Source organism: Pseudophryne corroboree, chromosome 1 (assembly GCF_028390025.1).
Source record: "Pseudophryne corroboree isolate aPseCor3 chromosome 1, aPseCor3.hap2, whole genome shotgun sequence".
NCBI lineage: Eukaryota > Metazoa > Chordata > Amphibia > Anura > Myobatrachidae > Pseudophryne > Pseudophryne corroboree.
The window spans coordinates 383,996,817-384,014,266 of record NC_086444.1 but is presented as its reverse complement, the minus strand read 5'-3'; the positions used below and the strand labels follow the sequence as shown (position 1 = coordinate 384,014,266).

Here is a 17,450-nt window from a genome sequence, read left to right as displayed (position 1 = left end):
TACTTATGATTAGGCCTGAGAAGTTAAGAGGAATTAACCAGTTAAAATCCTAACTACTGTGGGGATGGGTGTGGCCATCTCCAGCCTATGGAAAGTGAGTTGTTATCTCCTAATGACCCTGCTCGTTAATGCATAAGTGGATATTGCACAACAGTAGTACCATTTGGGGGTGATCAAAATAGGTGCTTTCTCCTGCAGTGTCCACAGTAGCATCCACGGGATATACATTGGGATATGAGGTAGCATCATTGGATTGGCACCAACGATCAAAAGCTTTCGGCCTCCCAGAATGCTACGGGCCAGTCCCCTATATCCCCGCTTCCTGGCTCATGCAATTCAGTTGTTTTTTTTGTTGGTGCGGCAGGAGCCGGACCACGATCTTTGGGATGCTGATTTTTGCAGCGATATGCTTGTTATTTAATTTATTTTATAGTTTTAAGTTTTTTGAGCGAGTTTTCTAAAAATCGTCTGTGGCCGGAGCACGGGGGGAAGGTAAGGTGTCGGTTCCGCTTAACGAGGGAGACGCAGGACACAGCCATACTGTTGTTGATGTCAGCAGTGGGGAGTAAGACGCACCCCTCTGAGTTTCTCGCCATGAACTGATTTTCCGCTTCCGTCTGCTGACGCTGTGTATCTAAAAAGGATCCAGTCGCAGCTTAGGCAGCTGTAAGACTGGTGCATCGGTGTTCACTTGGGCATCTGTGTTCACTATAGGTTCACTGGGCGTTTGTGTACACTATTAGTTTCTGGATTCACTAACGTATTGATCGATCCTGGAAGCGGGGTGAAGTCTCCCTGTATCACACTCTCCTGAGCCTTGTGATACAGCACTTAAGGGCCCCATACACTAGGGAGATGTATCTCAGCAATGACTTCCATGCAATTTTCCTGCAATCTGGCCGGGAGCTTCCCGGGAGGAATGCAATTACGATTATTTTTACATGCGATTTATCTCAGGAAATCTAATGTTATTAAACCTATTTCCATGCAATTGAGATAAATATCACGTGCAGCACGTGTGATCTGCGATTGCGCTGGGTGACACACGGGAGCGCGCAATTGCAAAAAAGTACATGCAATTTGACATTTTTCATGCTATCCATCTCAGGAACTCATCGCAATTGCACGAAAACGTGCAGTATCGCACTAGTGTATGGGGCCCTTAAGTCTCTACCTACCATTGGGTACGATAGTTGTATAAGTGCCTGATGCATATGAGTCTGTAAACTATTGCTGCTGTTTCTTTCGCTGTGCGATTGAATATGTTTAAAAGTCCTTTTTAAGGTAATGCAGTAATATGTTTTTCCTACATACAGTTGCAAGAAAAAGTATGTGAACCCTTTGGAATTTCCTGGATTTGTGCATAAATTGGTCATAAAATGTGTTCTGATCTTCATCTAAGTCAACAATAGACAAACACAGTCTGCTGAACCTAATACCACACAAACAATTATATGTTCTCATGTTTTTATTGAACACACCATGTAAACATTCACAGTGCAGGGTGGACAAAGTATATGAACCCTTGGATTTAATAACTAGTTGACCCTCCTTTGGCAGCAATAACCTCAACCAGTTTCGCATAGTTGCATATCAGACCTGCAGAACGGTCGGGGGGAATTTTGGACCATTCCTCTTTACAAAACTGTTTCAGTAAAGCAATATTCTTGGGTTGTCTGGTGTGAGTCGCTCTCTTGAGGTCATGCCACAGCATCTCAATCGGGTTGAGGTCAGGACTCTGACCGGGCTACTCAAAGAAGGCGTATTTTCTTCTGTTGAAGCCATTCTGTTGATCTACTTCTGTGCTTTGGGTTGTTGTCCTGTTGCATCATCCACCTTCTGTTGAGCTTCAATTGGTGGACAGATGGCCTTAAGTTCTCATGCAAAATGTCTTGATAAACTTGGGAATTAATTTTTCCGTCGATAATAGCAATCTGTCCAGGCCCTGAAGCAGCAAAGCAGTTCCAAACCATGATGCCCCCTCCACCATACTTCACAGTTGGGATGAGGTTTTGATGTTGGTGTGCTGTGCCTTTTTTTTCTCCACACATAGGCCTTCATTCCGAGTTTATCGCACCAAGCAACTTTTTGCTGCGGGTGCGATCAACTAATCTCCGCCTATGGGGGAGTGTATTTTAGCATAGCAGGGCTGCGAACGCTTGTGCAGCCCTGCTATGCTAAAAAATTTTTACTAAAAAAAAAGACTAGCCCAGCAGCTACTCACCTGGTGCAACGAATCCAGCGATGAAGGTCCCGGTCCTGACGTCAGACATCCACCCTCCATTCGCCTGGACACGCCTGCGTTCTTCTTACCACTCCCTGAAAACGGCTGGAAATGGTGAGTATCCGCCCCGGAACGCCTCCCCCCTGTATATCTTCTTGTGATCGCCGCTGCGATCACATTTGTCGTTGCCCGGCAATGACGCGCGTGCACAATGCGTCCGCCGCGCATATGTGCATTTCCGACCCGTTCGCACCGCAGCAAAGAACTGCTGCGTGCTAACAGGTCAGGATGACCCCCATAGTGTTGGGTGTTCCTTCCAAACAACTCAACTTTGGTTTCATCTGTCCCCAGAATATTTTGCCAGTAGTGCTGTGGAACATTCAGGTACTCTTTTGCAAACTTCAAATGTGCAGCAATGTTTTTTTTGAACAGCAGTGGCTTCCTCCGTGGTATACTCCCATGAACTCCATTCTTGTTCAGTGTTTTACGTATGGTAGACTTGTCAACAGAGATGTTAGCATGTGCCAGAGATTTCTGTAAGTTTTTAGCTGATACTCTAGGATTCTTCTTCACCTCATTGAGCATTTTGCGCTGTGCTCTTGCAGTCATCTTTACAGGACGCCCACTCCTAGGGAGAGTAGCAACAGTGCTGAACTTTCTCCATTTATAGACAATTTGTCTTACCGTGGACTGATGAACATCAAGGCTTTTAGAGTTACTTTTGTAACCCTTTCCATCTTTATGCAAGTCAACAATTCTTAATCATAGGTCTTCTGAGAGCTCTTTTCTACGAGGCATGGTTCACATCAGGCAATGCTTCTTGAGAATTGCAAACTCAAAACCGGTGCGTGTTTTTGTTATAGGGCAGGCAGCTTTAACCAACACCTCCAATCTCGTCTCATTGATTGGACTCCAGGTTGGCTGACTCTTGACTCAGATTAGCTCTTGGAGAAGTCGGCCTAGGGGTTCACATACTTTGTCCACCCTGCACTGTGAATGTTTACATGGTGGGTTTAATAAAAACATGAGAACTTATTGTTTGTATGGTATTAGTTTCAGCAGACTGTGTTTGTCTATTGTTGTGACTTAGATGAAAATCAGAATCAGCTTTATTGGCCAGGTATACTTGCGTATACTAGGAATTTGTCTTCGGTTTGCTATACAACAGCCAAGTAGGTAACAGATAAGCAGGTGGGGGGGGGGGGGGAAGAGTCAAGTTTAGTCACACAGATAGGTATACCGTAGGGACACAAGTTAGTTACATGTACGTCTAGTTTTTCAATGTTCTGGAGTTCAGCAGGCGGACCGCTTGGGGAAAGAAACTTTTGAGGCTTCTGGTGGACCTGGCGGGGACAGCCCTGTAATGCCTGCCTGAAGGAAGCAAGTTAAACATGCTGTGGCCGGGGTGTAGCTGGTCTTTTACTATCTTCATTGGCCGCTTTTTAGCTCTGGACAGGTACAGGTCCTGGACTGAGGGAAGGTCAGCCCCGATGATCTTCTCTGCGGTTCTGACCACCTTTTGGAGCATGCATCTGTCCCTCGCGCTGGCGTAGCTATACCATACGAGTATCGAGGAGCACAGTACAGACTCCACAATCGCGGAGTAGAAGAGGAGCAGAAGCTTCAGTGGGATGTTGAACTTCCTTAGTTGCCTGAGGAAGAACAACCTCTGCTGTGCTTTCCCAACAGTGGCGTCAGCGTTGGACCCCCATTTAAGGTCCCGGGAGATTGTGGTCCCTAGAAACTTGAAGGAGTCCACTAGTGATACCACACTGTCAGCAATCGTTAGTGGAGGTGCACTAGATGACTTCTTCCTGAAGTCCACTATCATCTCGACAGTTTTGAGGGGGTTGAGCTCAATGTTGTTGTGGATGCACCACTGGGCCAGCCGGTCTACTTCCCGTCTATAGGCCGATTCGTCCCCGTCCTTGATGAGGCCGATGACGGTGGTGTCATCGGCGAATTTGATGATCTTTACTGATTGCGCCACTGAGGTACAGTCATTTGTGTACAGGGAGAAGAGTAGGGGTGAGAGGACACAGCCCAGAGGGGCCCCTGTACTAATGGACTGCGCTTGAGAGGTGAATTCCCCCGCTTTCACCACCTGTGTCCTATCTGACAGGAAGTCTACTATCCAGGAACAGGTAGCTTCTGGGACCCCTAGGCGAAGTAATTTGGGGTGGAGGATGCTGGGGACGATTGTATTGAAGGCCGAGCTGAAATCGACAAACAGGACCCTTGCGTAGGTACCGGGAATGTCTAGGTGCTGTAGAATGTAGTGCAGGCCCAGGTTGACTGCATCCTCGACACCCCGATTCGATCGATAGGCGAACTGCAGGGGGTCCAGTTGGGGGCCAGTCACAGTTTTCAGGTGATTCAAAACCAGCCGCTCGAACATTTTCATGACCACAGACGTCAGTGCTATCGGCCTGTAGTCGTTCAGGTTCGTGATAGAGGGTTTCTCGGGGACCGGGACGATAGTAGACCTTTTGAGGCAGTATGGGACTTTCTGTAGCTACAGCGATTTGTTGAAGATCTTGGTGAATATGGGGGCGAGCTGACCCGCACATGCTCTTAGGGCAGATGGTGACACTCCGTCAGGACCCGGAGCTTTCCTGGGTTTGGCCCTTTTGAACAATGCCTCCACCTCTTCTTGGGCGACTTGCAGTGCCTGGGGTTGGCCGTCGGTGTTCGGGGCATCGTAGAGGTGATTGTTTGGGTTGCAGGGGACTTCTTTTACAAACCTGCAATAAAAGTGGTTCAGTTCGTCTGCTAGGTCTTGGTGCATGGTGGTGGACTTTGATGGTTTCCTATAGTTGGTTATGGATTGCATTCCTTTCCATACAGATACGGGGTCATTGGTGGAGAGATCGTTTGTCAGCTTGTTCGACAGCTGCTTTTTTGCTAGCCTGATTCCTTTAGTCAGAGAGTTCCTAGTACGGTTGTATAGTGCTCTGTCACCGCTGCTATAGTCCTCGTCTTTGGCTCGACGAAGTTGCCTGAGCTGGGCATTGAACCAGGGCTGCTTGTTGTTGTAAATGCGGTAAGTCTTGGTAGGTACACACATGTCCTCACAGTAGCTGATGTAGGATGTGACAGTGTCTGTCAGGTCATACAGATCGGTTGCCGAGGCTTCGAAGACCCCCCATTCTGTGCAGTCAAAGCAGGCCTGGAGCTTCATCTTGGCCTCATTGGTCCATTTCTTAACAGTCTTGACGACAGGCTAAACCGCTCTCAGCTTCTGTGTATAGGTAGGGAGTAGGTGGACGAGGCAGTGGTCAGATAGGCTGAGTGCAGCACGCAGGATAGACCGGAAGGCAGACTTGAGGGTAGTGAGCAGTGAAGTAGCAGAAGTGTGCCCTTCTCTAGTGGTACACGTGACTTGTTGTTTGTACTTGGGTAGCTCCTTGCTCAGGTTAGTTCTGTTGAAGTCGCCCAGTACTATAAGCAGAGAGTTTGGGTGTTTTTGTTCTATGTCGGATATGCATACGGCCAGGTGGTGCAGGGCTTCGTTCGCGCAGGCGAGGGGGGGTGTACACTCCCACAAGGACAATTGAGGCAAATTCCCGGGGGGAATAGAAGGGGTTGCAGTTGATACTCAGCATCTCCAGGTGAGGGCTACATGACTTGCCTATGATCGTGACATTGGTGCACCATCCGTCGTTGATGTAGAAGCAGATGCCACCATCCTTCGTTTTTCCTGAGAGAACCTTGGAGCGATCGGCCCTGAAGAGATTGAAGCCCGGCAGAGACATCGGGTTGTCCGCAATATGGTCGTCCAGCCACATCTCCGTAAAGCAGAGGACGGATGACCCTGTAATGCCTGACCCTGCGCTGCCCAGAAGGAGGGACAATTCGTCGAACTTGTTTGCCAGTGAGCGTACATTTGAAAGCAGGATCGCGGGAAGGGCGCCTGCGCGACAGCCTCTCCTCTGAGCCCGGGTCCTTCTACTAGGGCCGACATGGGGGCCTCCGTCATTCTGTTTCCGGGGCCGGCGATCCACCCGCCAGTCGTCACCCGGGCTGCGGGGGGCGCGGCCGCTCGGTCATCCACTTCGGTGTCCACAACGTCTGCATCCTTGCCACACAGGGCAGCATGGGCCGCTGATCCGCCCGACGACGGGCCCGAATGTGAGGTAAGCACTTCGGGAGCGCTCCAACTTAGGAGGAGAACACATTTTATGACCAATTTATGCACAAATCCAGGAAATTCCAAAGGGTTCACATACTTTTTCTTGCAACTGTACTTGAAATGTATATGTAGTTGAATATGTGCTCATATTGCTTATTAATCTAATGTATAACCTGTGACTGATAGCTAGTGTGATTGCTGACTTTACTATTTCTGTCAGTTTCTGTGTATTCCGATCCTCAATGCTGGTGTTAAGCAGGGAGGGCTTGTTTGTCACTTTAACAGGGTTTCAGTCACAAATTGGGTAGTAACACTGTACAGGTGTGTGATTTATTTATCATGTCTAAGAGAGGCAAGGGTGAGGAGGATACACTCTCCACAGCAGCACCAACACTCATTTCATGTTTTTCTTGCAAAGCTGGGTTAGCATCTCGGTATCTGGTTCAAAATGGATTATGTGCAAACTGTTTTAGCATTAATCAAAGCCTCCTGAATAATCCAAGGCAAGCACAGGTTCAAGTTGAACCCCCGTGGGCTACGTTTACACAGACATTCAGCCTTACAAGAGGCAATTCAGAAGTGATAATTCCAGCTCCTCCTGCGCAACAAGGACAAGGTTTCTATTCCAACCTGTTTCTAATTCAGAAGCCAAATGGGTTGTTCCGGCCCATACTCAATCTCAAGGTGCTGAACAAGTACATTTAGGTGCCTCGCTTTCATATGGAGACTTTACATTTCATTATTTTGGCCATGGAGCTGGAGGATTTTATGGTATCCCTGGATATCCAGTATGCTTAACTGCATGTTCCCATAGCACAGTCCCATCAGTGCTTCTGTATCTCAGGTTTGCTATCCTCCAGCAACACTTTCAGTTTAAGGCCCTACCATTTGGACTGGCCACAGAGTGTTCACGAAAATTATGGTGGTAATGGCGGCTTATCTCTGTCAACAGGGGTTAAGGATTTTTCCATACCTCGACGACCTATTAATCCTGGCGCAGTCTCAGGAATTGCTTCAGTATCATCTACAACAGTTGGCTCATAAATTGGGCAAAGTCGTCCCTGGTTCCATCACAACGTATGACGCACTTGGGAGCTGTATTGGATTCTGGTCTTCAGAGAGAGTTTTTACCTCTGAACAAAATATCCACTATACAGTCGAGGATTCAGGAGCTGCTACACAGTCGAAGGGTATCCACGCAGCTATGTGTGAGATGGGATCAATGGTGTCGACATTTGACATGGTGGAGTATGCTCAATTCCACTCGAGACCTCTTTAACGTCTGATCCTTTCCAAATGGAATGGGTTACATCAGACAATAAAAACTCAGACTATGGTCCTTCCTCTGGAAGTACGGAGCTCATTAGCCTGGTGGCTACAGACATCCCATCTGGACAAAGGGAGACCCTTTTGGATCTCAGATTGGGAATTTCTGATAACGGATGCCAGTTTTCAGGGCTTGGGAGCAGTGTCAGAAAAAAGTTGCTTCCATTGGCAGTGGACCAAGGAAGAAAGTTGCCTGCCAATAAATATATTGGAAGTTCGGGCCATATATATGGTACTCATTCAGGCAAAGTACATTCTTCAGGGGAAACCAGTTCAAATTCGCTCGGACAATGCAACGGCAGTAGCGTGCCACAATCATCAGGGAGGAACTCGTAGCCAAAAGGCAATGAAGGAGGTAAGCCGCATGTTAAGGTGAATATAACTTAATCATCCAGCCTTGTCCGCTTTGTTCATTCTGGGAGTCCTAAACTGGGAAGCGGATTTTCTCAGTCGACACGTCATTCATGCAAACGAATGGGCTTTACACCCTGAGGTCTGGTAGACAAGTTGGGGTTGCCAGAGATGGATCTCATGGCTTCCTGTCAGAACGGGTCAAGGACAAAGGATCCCAAAGCGACCTTCGTGGAGGCCCTGTCAGTAAGATGGGACTTTCGTCTGGCCTATATGTTTCCACCGATCGGACTGTTACCCAGGGTGATGCGAAAAGTAAAACAGGGAATGGGCGTCGTGATACTAATAGCTCCGGCTTGGCCCAGAAGACATTGGTACACAGCTCTGCAGAGACTGTCAGTAGATACGCCAGTTCTACTCCGTCAACGTCCAGATCTGCTGTCTCAGGGTCCTTGTTATTACAAGCACCTGGATCGGCTGTCTTTGACGGCGTGGCTCTTGAGACTTCCATCCTGAAAGCAAAAGGATTTTCACAACAGGTAATTCAAACAATGCAAGTAAGGAAACCATCCTCTGCTAGCATTTATTACCGAATATGGCATGCTTATATTCAGTGGTGCAGTGCCATGAAATTTAACCCTAGGTTTCCAGAGTCCTAGCATTCCTTCAGGCAGGAATGGATAAAGGTCTACAGTTGGCTTCCTTGAGAGTTCTGGTGTCGGCATTGACTCTGTGGCTTCAAAAGAAAATTGTTAACCTGCAGGATGTTCACACTTTTTTTTTTTCTTCCAAGGAGTGCTTCACAACCTTCGTTTGTTCTTTTTACAGCTTCTTGGGATCTAGGTATAGTCCTAAAGGCGCTTCCAGTTGCTCCATTTCAACCACTGACGCAAATGGATCTTAAATGGTTGACAGCTAAAGCTCTCTTTTTATTACATATTGCCTCAGCTAGAGTAGTATCAGATTTAAGGCATTGTTATGTCGCCCTTCTTTTCTGATATTTCATGAAGATAGAGCAGTTCTCAGAACCAGATCTGGTTATCTTCCTAAGGTGCTCTCTATGATGCTTCTGCCTTGAGCTTTGGAAAACAACTGAATTGCCTGAGCCAGGAGGCGGGGATATAGGGGACTGGCCCATTGCATTCTGGGAGGTCGAAAGCTTTTGATCCTTGGTGCCAATCCGCTGACGCTACCTCATATCCCAATGTATATCCTTTGGATACTGGGGATAGAGTTATCGACGGTAAGTCTACCATAACTACGTATTTCTGCTGCAGTTTAAGAAATTAATCTATCATGTTTTTTGTGGGTTGCAGTATGTATGAACCACATATTCAATCATTAGTGTAGCACCCTGAGGCTCTCACAACCCGTGCAGTTCCTCTTTGCTGCCTTGGTGTCGCAGTCTGCTATCGGCGCTGAGATACAGACCAGAGTGCACTAGAAGCACTAGAGTAGGTCACAACACCCTACGCTGTAAAGAGGAATTCCACTGGTTGTGACAGGTGCAGGGTGCTACAATGAACGCTAATCATGAATTAAGGACACTCACCGGCACATAATGTATAACCTGTCTATTCTTCCCTGGACATGCGGGCGATGCTGACGTTACTGTGAGGGGTTCTATGATTAATTTGCTTGGTGTACCTAGACATGTTACTAAGTGGTGCTATAGCAGTCCGATCTCTCTGTGGTGGCATATCGGTGGCAAGCATAGCATGGCATACGGCACTCACGTTATGTGTAATGCGACTTGTAGCACACGGGGCAAAGATGTAAGAAGACACATCTGTAATATACTGCAGTAACCAGTCAAATGAGAGAGGAGCAGTATATATTCAAATACATGTCACTCCTATTCCTGACATTTCTCTTACGTCCTAGAGGATGCTGGGGACTCCAAAAGGACCATGGGGTATAGACGGGATCCGCAAGAGCTTGGGCACACTGAAAATACTTAAACTGGGTGTGAACTGGCTCCTCCCTCTATGCCCCTCCCCCAGACCTCAGTTAGACTTTGTGCCCAGAACTGACTGGACACTCACTAGGGGAGCTCTCCTGAGTTTCTCTGGAAAAGACTTTTGGTAGGTTTTTTATTTTCAGGGAGACCTGCTGGCTACAGGCTCCCTGCATCGTGGGAGTGAGGGGAGAGAAGCAGACCTACTTCTTCTTAGTTTAAGGGCTCTGCTTCTCGGCTACTGGACACCATTAGCTCCAGAGGGTTCGATCACTTGGTGCGCCTAGCTGCTTGTTCCCGCAGCCACGCCGTCACCCCCCTCACAGAAGCCAGAAGACTGAAGTCGGGTGAGTATGAGAAGAACTTCAGGACGGCAGAAAACTTCAGTAACCAAGTACAGCGCAGCGGTAACGCTGCGCTCCATGCTCCCACACACACACTTCCTCCAGCACTCACAGGGCGCTGGGGGGGGGGGGGGGGGTGTCGCCCTGGGCAGCATGTTACTGAGGTTTGTAGGGCCGGCAGCTGACAGAGTTGGCTCTGTCGGCGCAGCCGACACCTGATTTACTTGCACTGTTGAATACAATTAATTCTAATGTGGCTTCTTTATCAAAGAGATTAGACAGATCTGAGTCACAGACACAGGTGTGGAAAAAAATCCATGGAGGATGCTTTGTCGCAGGTACAGACCCCTTCGGGGTCGATAAAGCGGCCGTTTACTCAAGTGGTAGATACTGATACCGACACGGATTCTGAGTCCGATGTCGACTTCACTGAGGCTCCTTTACATCCCAGATTAGTTAAGAGTATTCAGTACATGATTGTGTCTATAAAGGATGTGTTACGCATTTCTGAGGAACCTGCCGTACAGGAAACAAGGATTTGCTTGTTTAAAGAGAAAAAACCTGAGGTGCTGTGGCGTCGGTATGGGTGAGTAGTGCTATTGCTAAATGGGCTGAGAATTTAGCTGCTGATATGGATACCCTTGATAAAGATATTGTTCTTTTGACTCTTGGTTATATCAAGGACGCTGCAGATTACCTGAAGGATGTGGCGAGGGATGTTGGTCTCTTGGGGTCAAGAGCCAATGCCATGTCGATTTCGTCCAGGAGGGCGCTGTGGATCCATCAATGGAATGCTGATGCCGATTCCAAGAGAGCTATGGAAGCGTTACCCTTCAAAGGTAATGTCCTGTTTGGGGACGGCTTGGCTGACCTGGTTTCTACCGCGACTGCGGGTAAGTCGTCTTTTCTTCCCTATGTTCCCACACAACACAAAAAGCCACCACATCAGCAGATGCAGTCCTTTCGTCCAAATAAATACAGGCGAGGAAAAGGTTCGTCCTTTCTCGCTTCAAAAGGTAGAGGAAGGGGAAAGAAGTCACCTGCAGTGTCAGGCGCTCAGGACCAGAAGTCCACCCCTCCCCCTACCAAGTCCACCGCATGACGCTGGGGCTTCCCTGGGGGAGTCCGAACCGGTGGGGGGCCGTCTGCAGTTCTTCAGTCGGGTCTGGGTTCAATCGGACCTGGATCCGTGGGTTCTAGAGATTGTATCTCAGGGTTACAGGCTGGAGTTTCAGGAGACGCCCCATCACCGGTTTTTCATGTCGGCCCTGCCAGTGTCTCTTCCGGACAGGGAGGTGGTGCGGGCAGCAATACAAAAGTTGTGTCATCAGAGGGTCATTGTTCCCGTTCCCCCGTCTCAACGGGGGGAGGGGTTCTACTCGAGCCTTTTTGTGGTGCCGAAACCGGACGGTTCGGTCAGACCGATTCTGAACCTAAAGTCTCTCAATCCATAATTGAAAGTTTTCTCTGACGTCCTAAGTGGATGCTGGGGACTCCGTCAGGACCATGGGGATTAGCGGCTCCGCAGGAGACAGGGCACAAAAATAAAAGCTTTAGGACTAGGTGGTGTGCACTGGCTCCTCCCCCTATGACCCTCCTCCAAGCCTCAGGTTTTTGTGCCCGGCCGAGAAGGGTGCAATCTAGGTAGCTCTCCTGAGCTGCTTGGAATAAAAGTATAGACTTAGGTTTTTCTATTTTCAGTGAGTCCTGCTGGCAACAGGCTCACTGCATCGAGGGACTAAGGGGAGAAGAAGCGAACTCACCTGCGTGCAGAGTAAATTGGGCTTCTTGGCTACTGGACATTAGCTCCAGAGGGACGATCACAGGCCCAGCCATGGATGGGTCCCGGAGCCGCGCCGCCGGCCCCCTTACAGATGCTGAAGACAGAAAAGGTCCAGAAATCGGCGGCAGAAGACGTCCATGTCTTCATAAAGGTAGCGCACAGCACTGCAGCTGTGCGCCATTGCTCTCAGCACACTTCACACCGCGGTCACTGAGGGTGCAGGGCGCTGGGGGGGGGCGCCCTGAGACGCAATGAAAACACTATATATGACTAAAAATACATCACATATAGCTCCTGGGCTATATGGATGTATTTAACTCCTGTCATTTTACCTCTGAAAAAGCGGGAGAGAGGCCGCCGAGAAGGGGGCGGAGCCTATCTCCTCCGCACACAAGCGCCATTTTTCCACACAGCTCCGCTGGTAGGAGGCTCCCAGACTCTCCCCTGCACTCCTGCACTACAGAAACAGGGTAAAAAAGAGAGGGGGGGCACTTATTTGGCTAGATATAGATATATTGCAGCTATAAGGGATAGACACTTATTTATAAGGTTGTCCCTATACATATATAGCGCTTTGGTGTGTGCTGGCAAACTCTCCCTCTGTCTCCCCAAAGGGCTAGTGGGGTCCTGTCCTCTATCAGAGCATTCCCTGTGTGTGCTGTGTGTCGGTACGCGTGTGTCGACATGTATGAGGAGGAAAATGGTGTGGAGGCGGAGCAATTGCCGGTATTAGTGATGTCACCCCCTAGGGAGTCGACACCTGACTGGATGGTCTTATTTAAGGAATTACGTGATAGTGTCAGCACTTTACAGAAAACTGTTGACGACATGAGACAGCCGGCAAATCAGTTAGTGCCTGTCCAGGCGTCTCAGACACCGTCGGGGGCTCTAAAGCGCCCATTACCTCAGTCGGTCGACACAGACACGGACACTGACTCCAGTGTCGACGGTGAAGAAACAAACGTATTTTCCAGTAGGGCCACACGTTACATGATCACGGCAATGAAGGAGGCTTTGCATATTTCTGATACTACAAGTACCACAAAAAAGGGTATTATGTGGGGTGTGAAAAAACTACCCGTAGTTTTTCCTGAATCAGAAGAATTAAATGAAGTGTGTGATGATGTGTGGGTTTCCCCCGATAAAAAACTGCTAATATCTAAGAAATTATTGGCATTATACCCTTTCCCGCCAGAAGTTAGGGCGCGTTGGGAAACACCCCCTAGGGTGGATAAGGCACTCACACGCTTATCAAAACAAGTGGCGTTACCGTCTCCTGATACGGCCGCCCTCAAGGAACCAGCTGATAGGAAGCTGGAAAATGTCCTAAAAAGTATATACACTCATACTGGTGTTATACTGCGACCAGCGATTGCCTCAGCCTGGATGTGCAGCGCTGGGGTGGCTTGGTCGGATTCCCTGACTGAAAATATTGATACCCTTGACAGGGACAGTATTTTATTGACTATAGAGCGTTTAAAAGATGCGTTTCTATATATGCGTGATGCACAGAGGGATATTTGCACCCTGGCATCAAGAGTAAGTGCGATGTCCATTTCTGCCAGAAGATGTTTATGGACACGACAGTGGTCAGGTGATGCGGATTCCAAACGGCACATGGAAGTATTGCCGTATAAAGGGGAGGAGTTATTTGGGGTCGGTCTTTCGGACCTGGTGGCCACAGCACCAGCTGGAAAATCCACCTTTTTACCCCAACTCACCTCTCAGCAGAAAAAGACACCGTCTTTTCAGCCTCAGTCCTTTCGTCCCCATAAGGGCAAGCGGGCAAAAGGCCAGTCATATCTGCCCCGGGGTAGAGGAAAGGGAAAAAGACTGCAGCAGACAGCCTCTTCCCAGGAACAGAAGCCCTCCACCGCTTCTGCCAAGTCCTCAGCATGACGCTGGGGCCTTACAAGCGGACTCAGGTGCGGTGGGGGGTCGTCTCAAGAGTTTCTGCGCGCAGTGGGCTCACTCGCAAGTAGACCCCTGGATCCTACAGGTAGTATCCCAGGGGTACAGATTGGAATTCGAGACGTCTCCCCCTCGCAGGTTCCTGAAGTCTGCTTTACCAACGTCTCCCTCCGACAGGGAGGCAGTATTGGAAGCAATTCACAAGCTGTATTCCCAGCAGGTGATAATCAAAGTACCCCTCCTACAACAGGGAAAGGGGTATTATTCCACACTATTTGTGGTACCGAAGCCAGACGGCTCGGTGAGACCTATTCTAAATCTGAAATCTTTGAACACTTACATACAAAGGTTCAAATTCAAGATGGAGTCACTCAGAGCAGTGATAGCGAACCTGGAAGAAGGGGACTATATGGTGTCCCTGGACATCAAGGATGCTTACCTTCATGTCCCAATTTGCCCTTCTCACCAAGGGTTCCTCAGGTTCGTAGTACAGGACTGTCATTATCAGTTTCAGACGCTGCCGTTTGGATTGTCCACGGCACCCCGGGTCTTTACCAAGGTAATGGCCGAAATGATGATTCTTCTTCGAAGAAAAGGCGTCTTAATTATCCCTTACTTGGACGATCTCCTGATAAGGGCAAAGTCCAGGGAACAGTTGGAGGTCGGAGTAGCACTATCTCGGGTACTGCTACAACAGCACGGCTGGATTCTAAATATTCCAAAATCGCAGCTGATCCCAACGACACGTCTGCTGTTCCTAGGGATGATTCTGGACACAGTCCAGAAAAAGGTGTTTCTCCCGGAGGAGAAAGCCAGGGAGTTATCCGAGCTAGTCAGGAACCTCCTAAAACCAGGAAAAGTGTCAGTGCATCATTGCACAAGGGTCCTGGGAAAAATGGTGGCTTCTTACGAAGCGATTCCATTCGGCAGATTTCACGCAAGAACTTTTCAGTGGGATCTGCTGGACAAATGGTCCGGATCGCATCTTCAGATGCATCAGCGGATAACCCTGTCTCCGAGGACAAGGGTGTCTCTTCTGTGGTGGCTGCAGAGTGCTCATCTACTAGAGGGCCGCAGATTCGGCATTCAGGATTGGATCCTGGTGACCACGGATGCCAGCCTGAGAGGCTGGGGAGCAGTCACACAGGGAAGAAATTTCCAGGGAACGTGGTCAAGTCTAGAGACTTCTCTCCACATAAATATACTGGAGCTAAGGGCAATTTACAATGCTCTATGCCTAGCAAGACCTCTGCTTCAAGGTCAGCCGGTGCTGATCCAGTCGGACAACATCACGGCAGTCGCCCACGTAAACAGACAGGGCGGCACAAGAAGCAGGAGGGCAATGGCAGAAGCTGCAAAGATTCTCCGCTGGGCGGAGAATCATGTGATAGCACTGTCAGCAGTGTTCATTCCGGGAGTGGACAACTGGGAAGCAGACTTCCTCAGCAGGCACGATCTTCACCCGGGAGAGTGGGGACTTCACCCAGAAGTCTTCCACATGATTGTGAACCGTTGGGAAAGACCAAAGGTGGACATGATGGCGTCCCGCCTCAACAAAAAACTGGACAGGTATTGCGCCAGGTCAAGGGACCCTCAGGCAATAGCTGTGGATGCTCTGGTAACACCGTGGGTGTACCAGTCAGTGTATGTGTTCCCTCCTCTTCCTCTCATACCCAAGGTACTGAGAATTATAAGACGGAGAGGAGTAAGAACTATACTCGTGGCTCCGGATTGGCCAAGAAGGACTTGGTACCCGGAACTTCAAGAGATGCTCACAGAGGACCCATGGCCTCTGCCACTAAGAAGGGACTTGCTTCAGCAAGGACCCTGTCTGTTCCAAGACTTACCGCGGCTGCGTTTGACGGCATGGCGGTTGAACGCCGGATCCTAAGGGAAAAAGGCATTCCGGAAGAGGTCATACCTACCCTGGTCAATGCCAGGAAGGAGGTGACCGCACAACATTATCACCGCATTTGGCGAAAATATGTGGCGTGGTGTGAGGCCAGGAAGGCCCCCACGGAGGAATTTCAACTGGGTCGATTCCTGCATTTCCTGCAAACAGGAGTGTCTATGGGCCTCAAATTGGGGTCCATTAAGGTTCAAATTTCGGCCCTGTCGATTTTCTTCCAGAAAGAATTGGCTTCAGTTCCTGAAGTCCAGACATTCGTCAAGGGAGTACTGCATATACAACCCCCTTTTGTGCCTCCAGTGGCACCGTGGGATCTCAACGTAGTTCTGGGATTCCTCAAATCACATTGGTTTGAACCGCTCAAATCTGTGGATTTGAAATATCTCACATGGAAAGTGACCATGCTGTTGGCCCTGGCCTCGGCCAGGCGAGTGTCAGAATTGGCGGCTTTGTCTCACAAAAGCCCATATCTGATTTTCCATTCGGGACAGGGCAGAACTGCGGACTCGTCCTCAGTTTCTCCCTAAGGTGGTTTCAGCGTTTCACCTGAACCAACCTATTGTGGTGCCTGCGGCTACTAGGGACTTGGAGGACTCCAAGTTGCTAGACGTTGTCAGGGCCCTGAAAATATATGTTTCCAGGACGGCTGGAGTCAGGAAAACTGACTCGCTGTTTATCCTGTATGCACCCAACAAGCTGGGTGCTCCTGCTTCTAAGCAGACGATTGCGCGTTGGATTTGTAGTACAATTCAGCTTGCACATTCTGTGGCAGGCCTGCCACAGCCAAAATCTGTAAAGGCCCATTCCACAAGGAAGGTGGGCTCATCTTGGGCGGCTGCCCGAGGGGTCTCGGCTTTACAACTTTGCCGAGCTGCTACTTGGTCAGGGGCAAACACGTTTGCAAAATTCTACAAATTTGATACCCTGGCTGAGGAGGACCTGGAGTTCTCTCATTCGGTGCTGCAGAGTCATCCGCACTCTCCCGCCCGTTTGGGAGCTTTGGTATAATCCCCATGGTCCTGACGGAGTCCCCAGCATCCACTTAGGACGTCAGAGAAAATAAGAATTTACTTACCGATAATTCTATTTCTCGTAGTCCGTAGTGGATGCTGGGCGCCCATCCCAAGTGCGGATTGTCTGCAATACTTGTACATAGTTATTGTTATAAAAATCGGGTTGTTATTGTTGTGAGCCATCTTTTCAGAGGCTCCTCTGTTATCATGCTGTTAACTGGGTTCAGATCACAAGTTGTACAGTGTGATTGGTGTGGCTGGTATGAGTCTTACCCGGGATTCAAAATCCTTCCTTATTGTGTACGCTCGTCCGGGCACAGTATCCTAACTGAGGCTTGGAGGAGGGTCATAGGGGGAGGAGCCAGTGCACACCACCTAGTCCTAAAGCTTTTATTTTTGTGCCCTGTCTCCTGCGGAGCCGCTAATCCCCATGGTCCTGACGGAGTCCCCAGCATCCACTACGGACTACGAGAAATAGAATTATCGGTAAGTAAATTCTT

General features: G+C 49.0%; 1 protein-coding gene across 2 annotated transcripts in view; it reads left to right on the top strand.

Annotated features, from left to right (window-relative positions):
• The window catches only part of HSCB (HscB mitochondrial iron-sulfur cluster cochaperone), a 92,048-nt gene that overhangs the window by 30,553 nt on the left and 44,045 nt on the right, over positions 1 to 17,450 (top strand). The window lies entirely within an intron of this gene.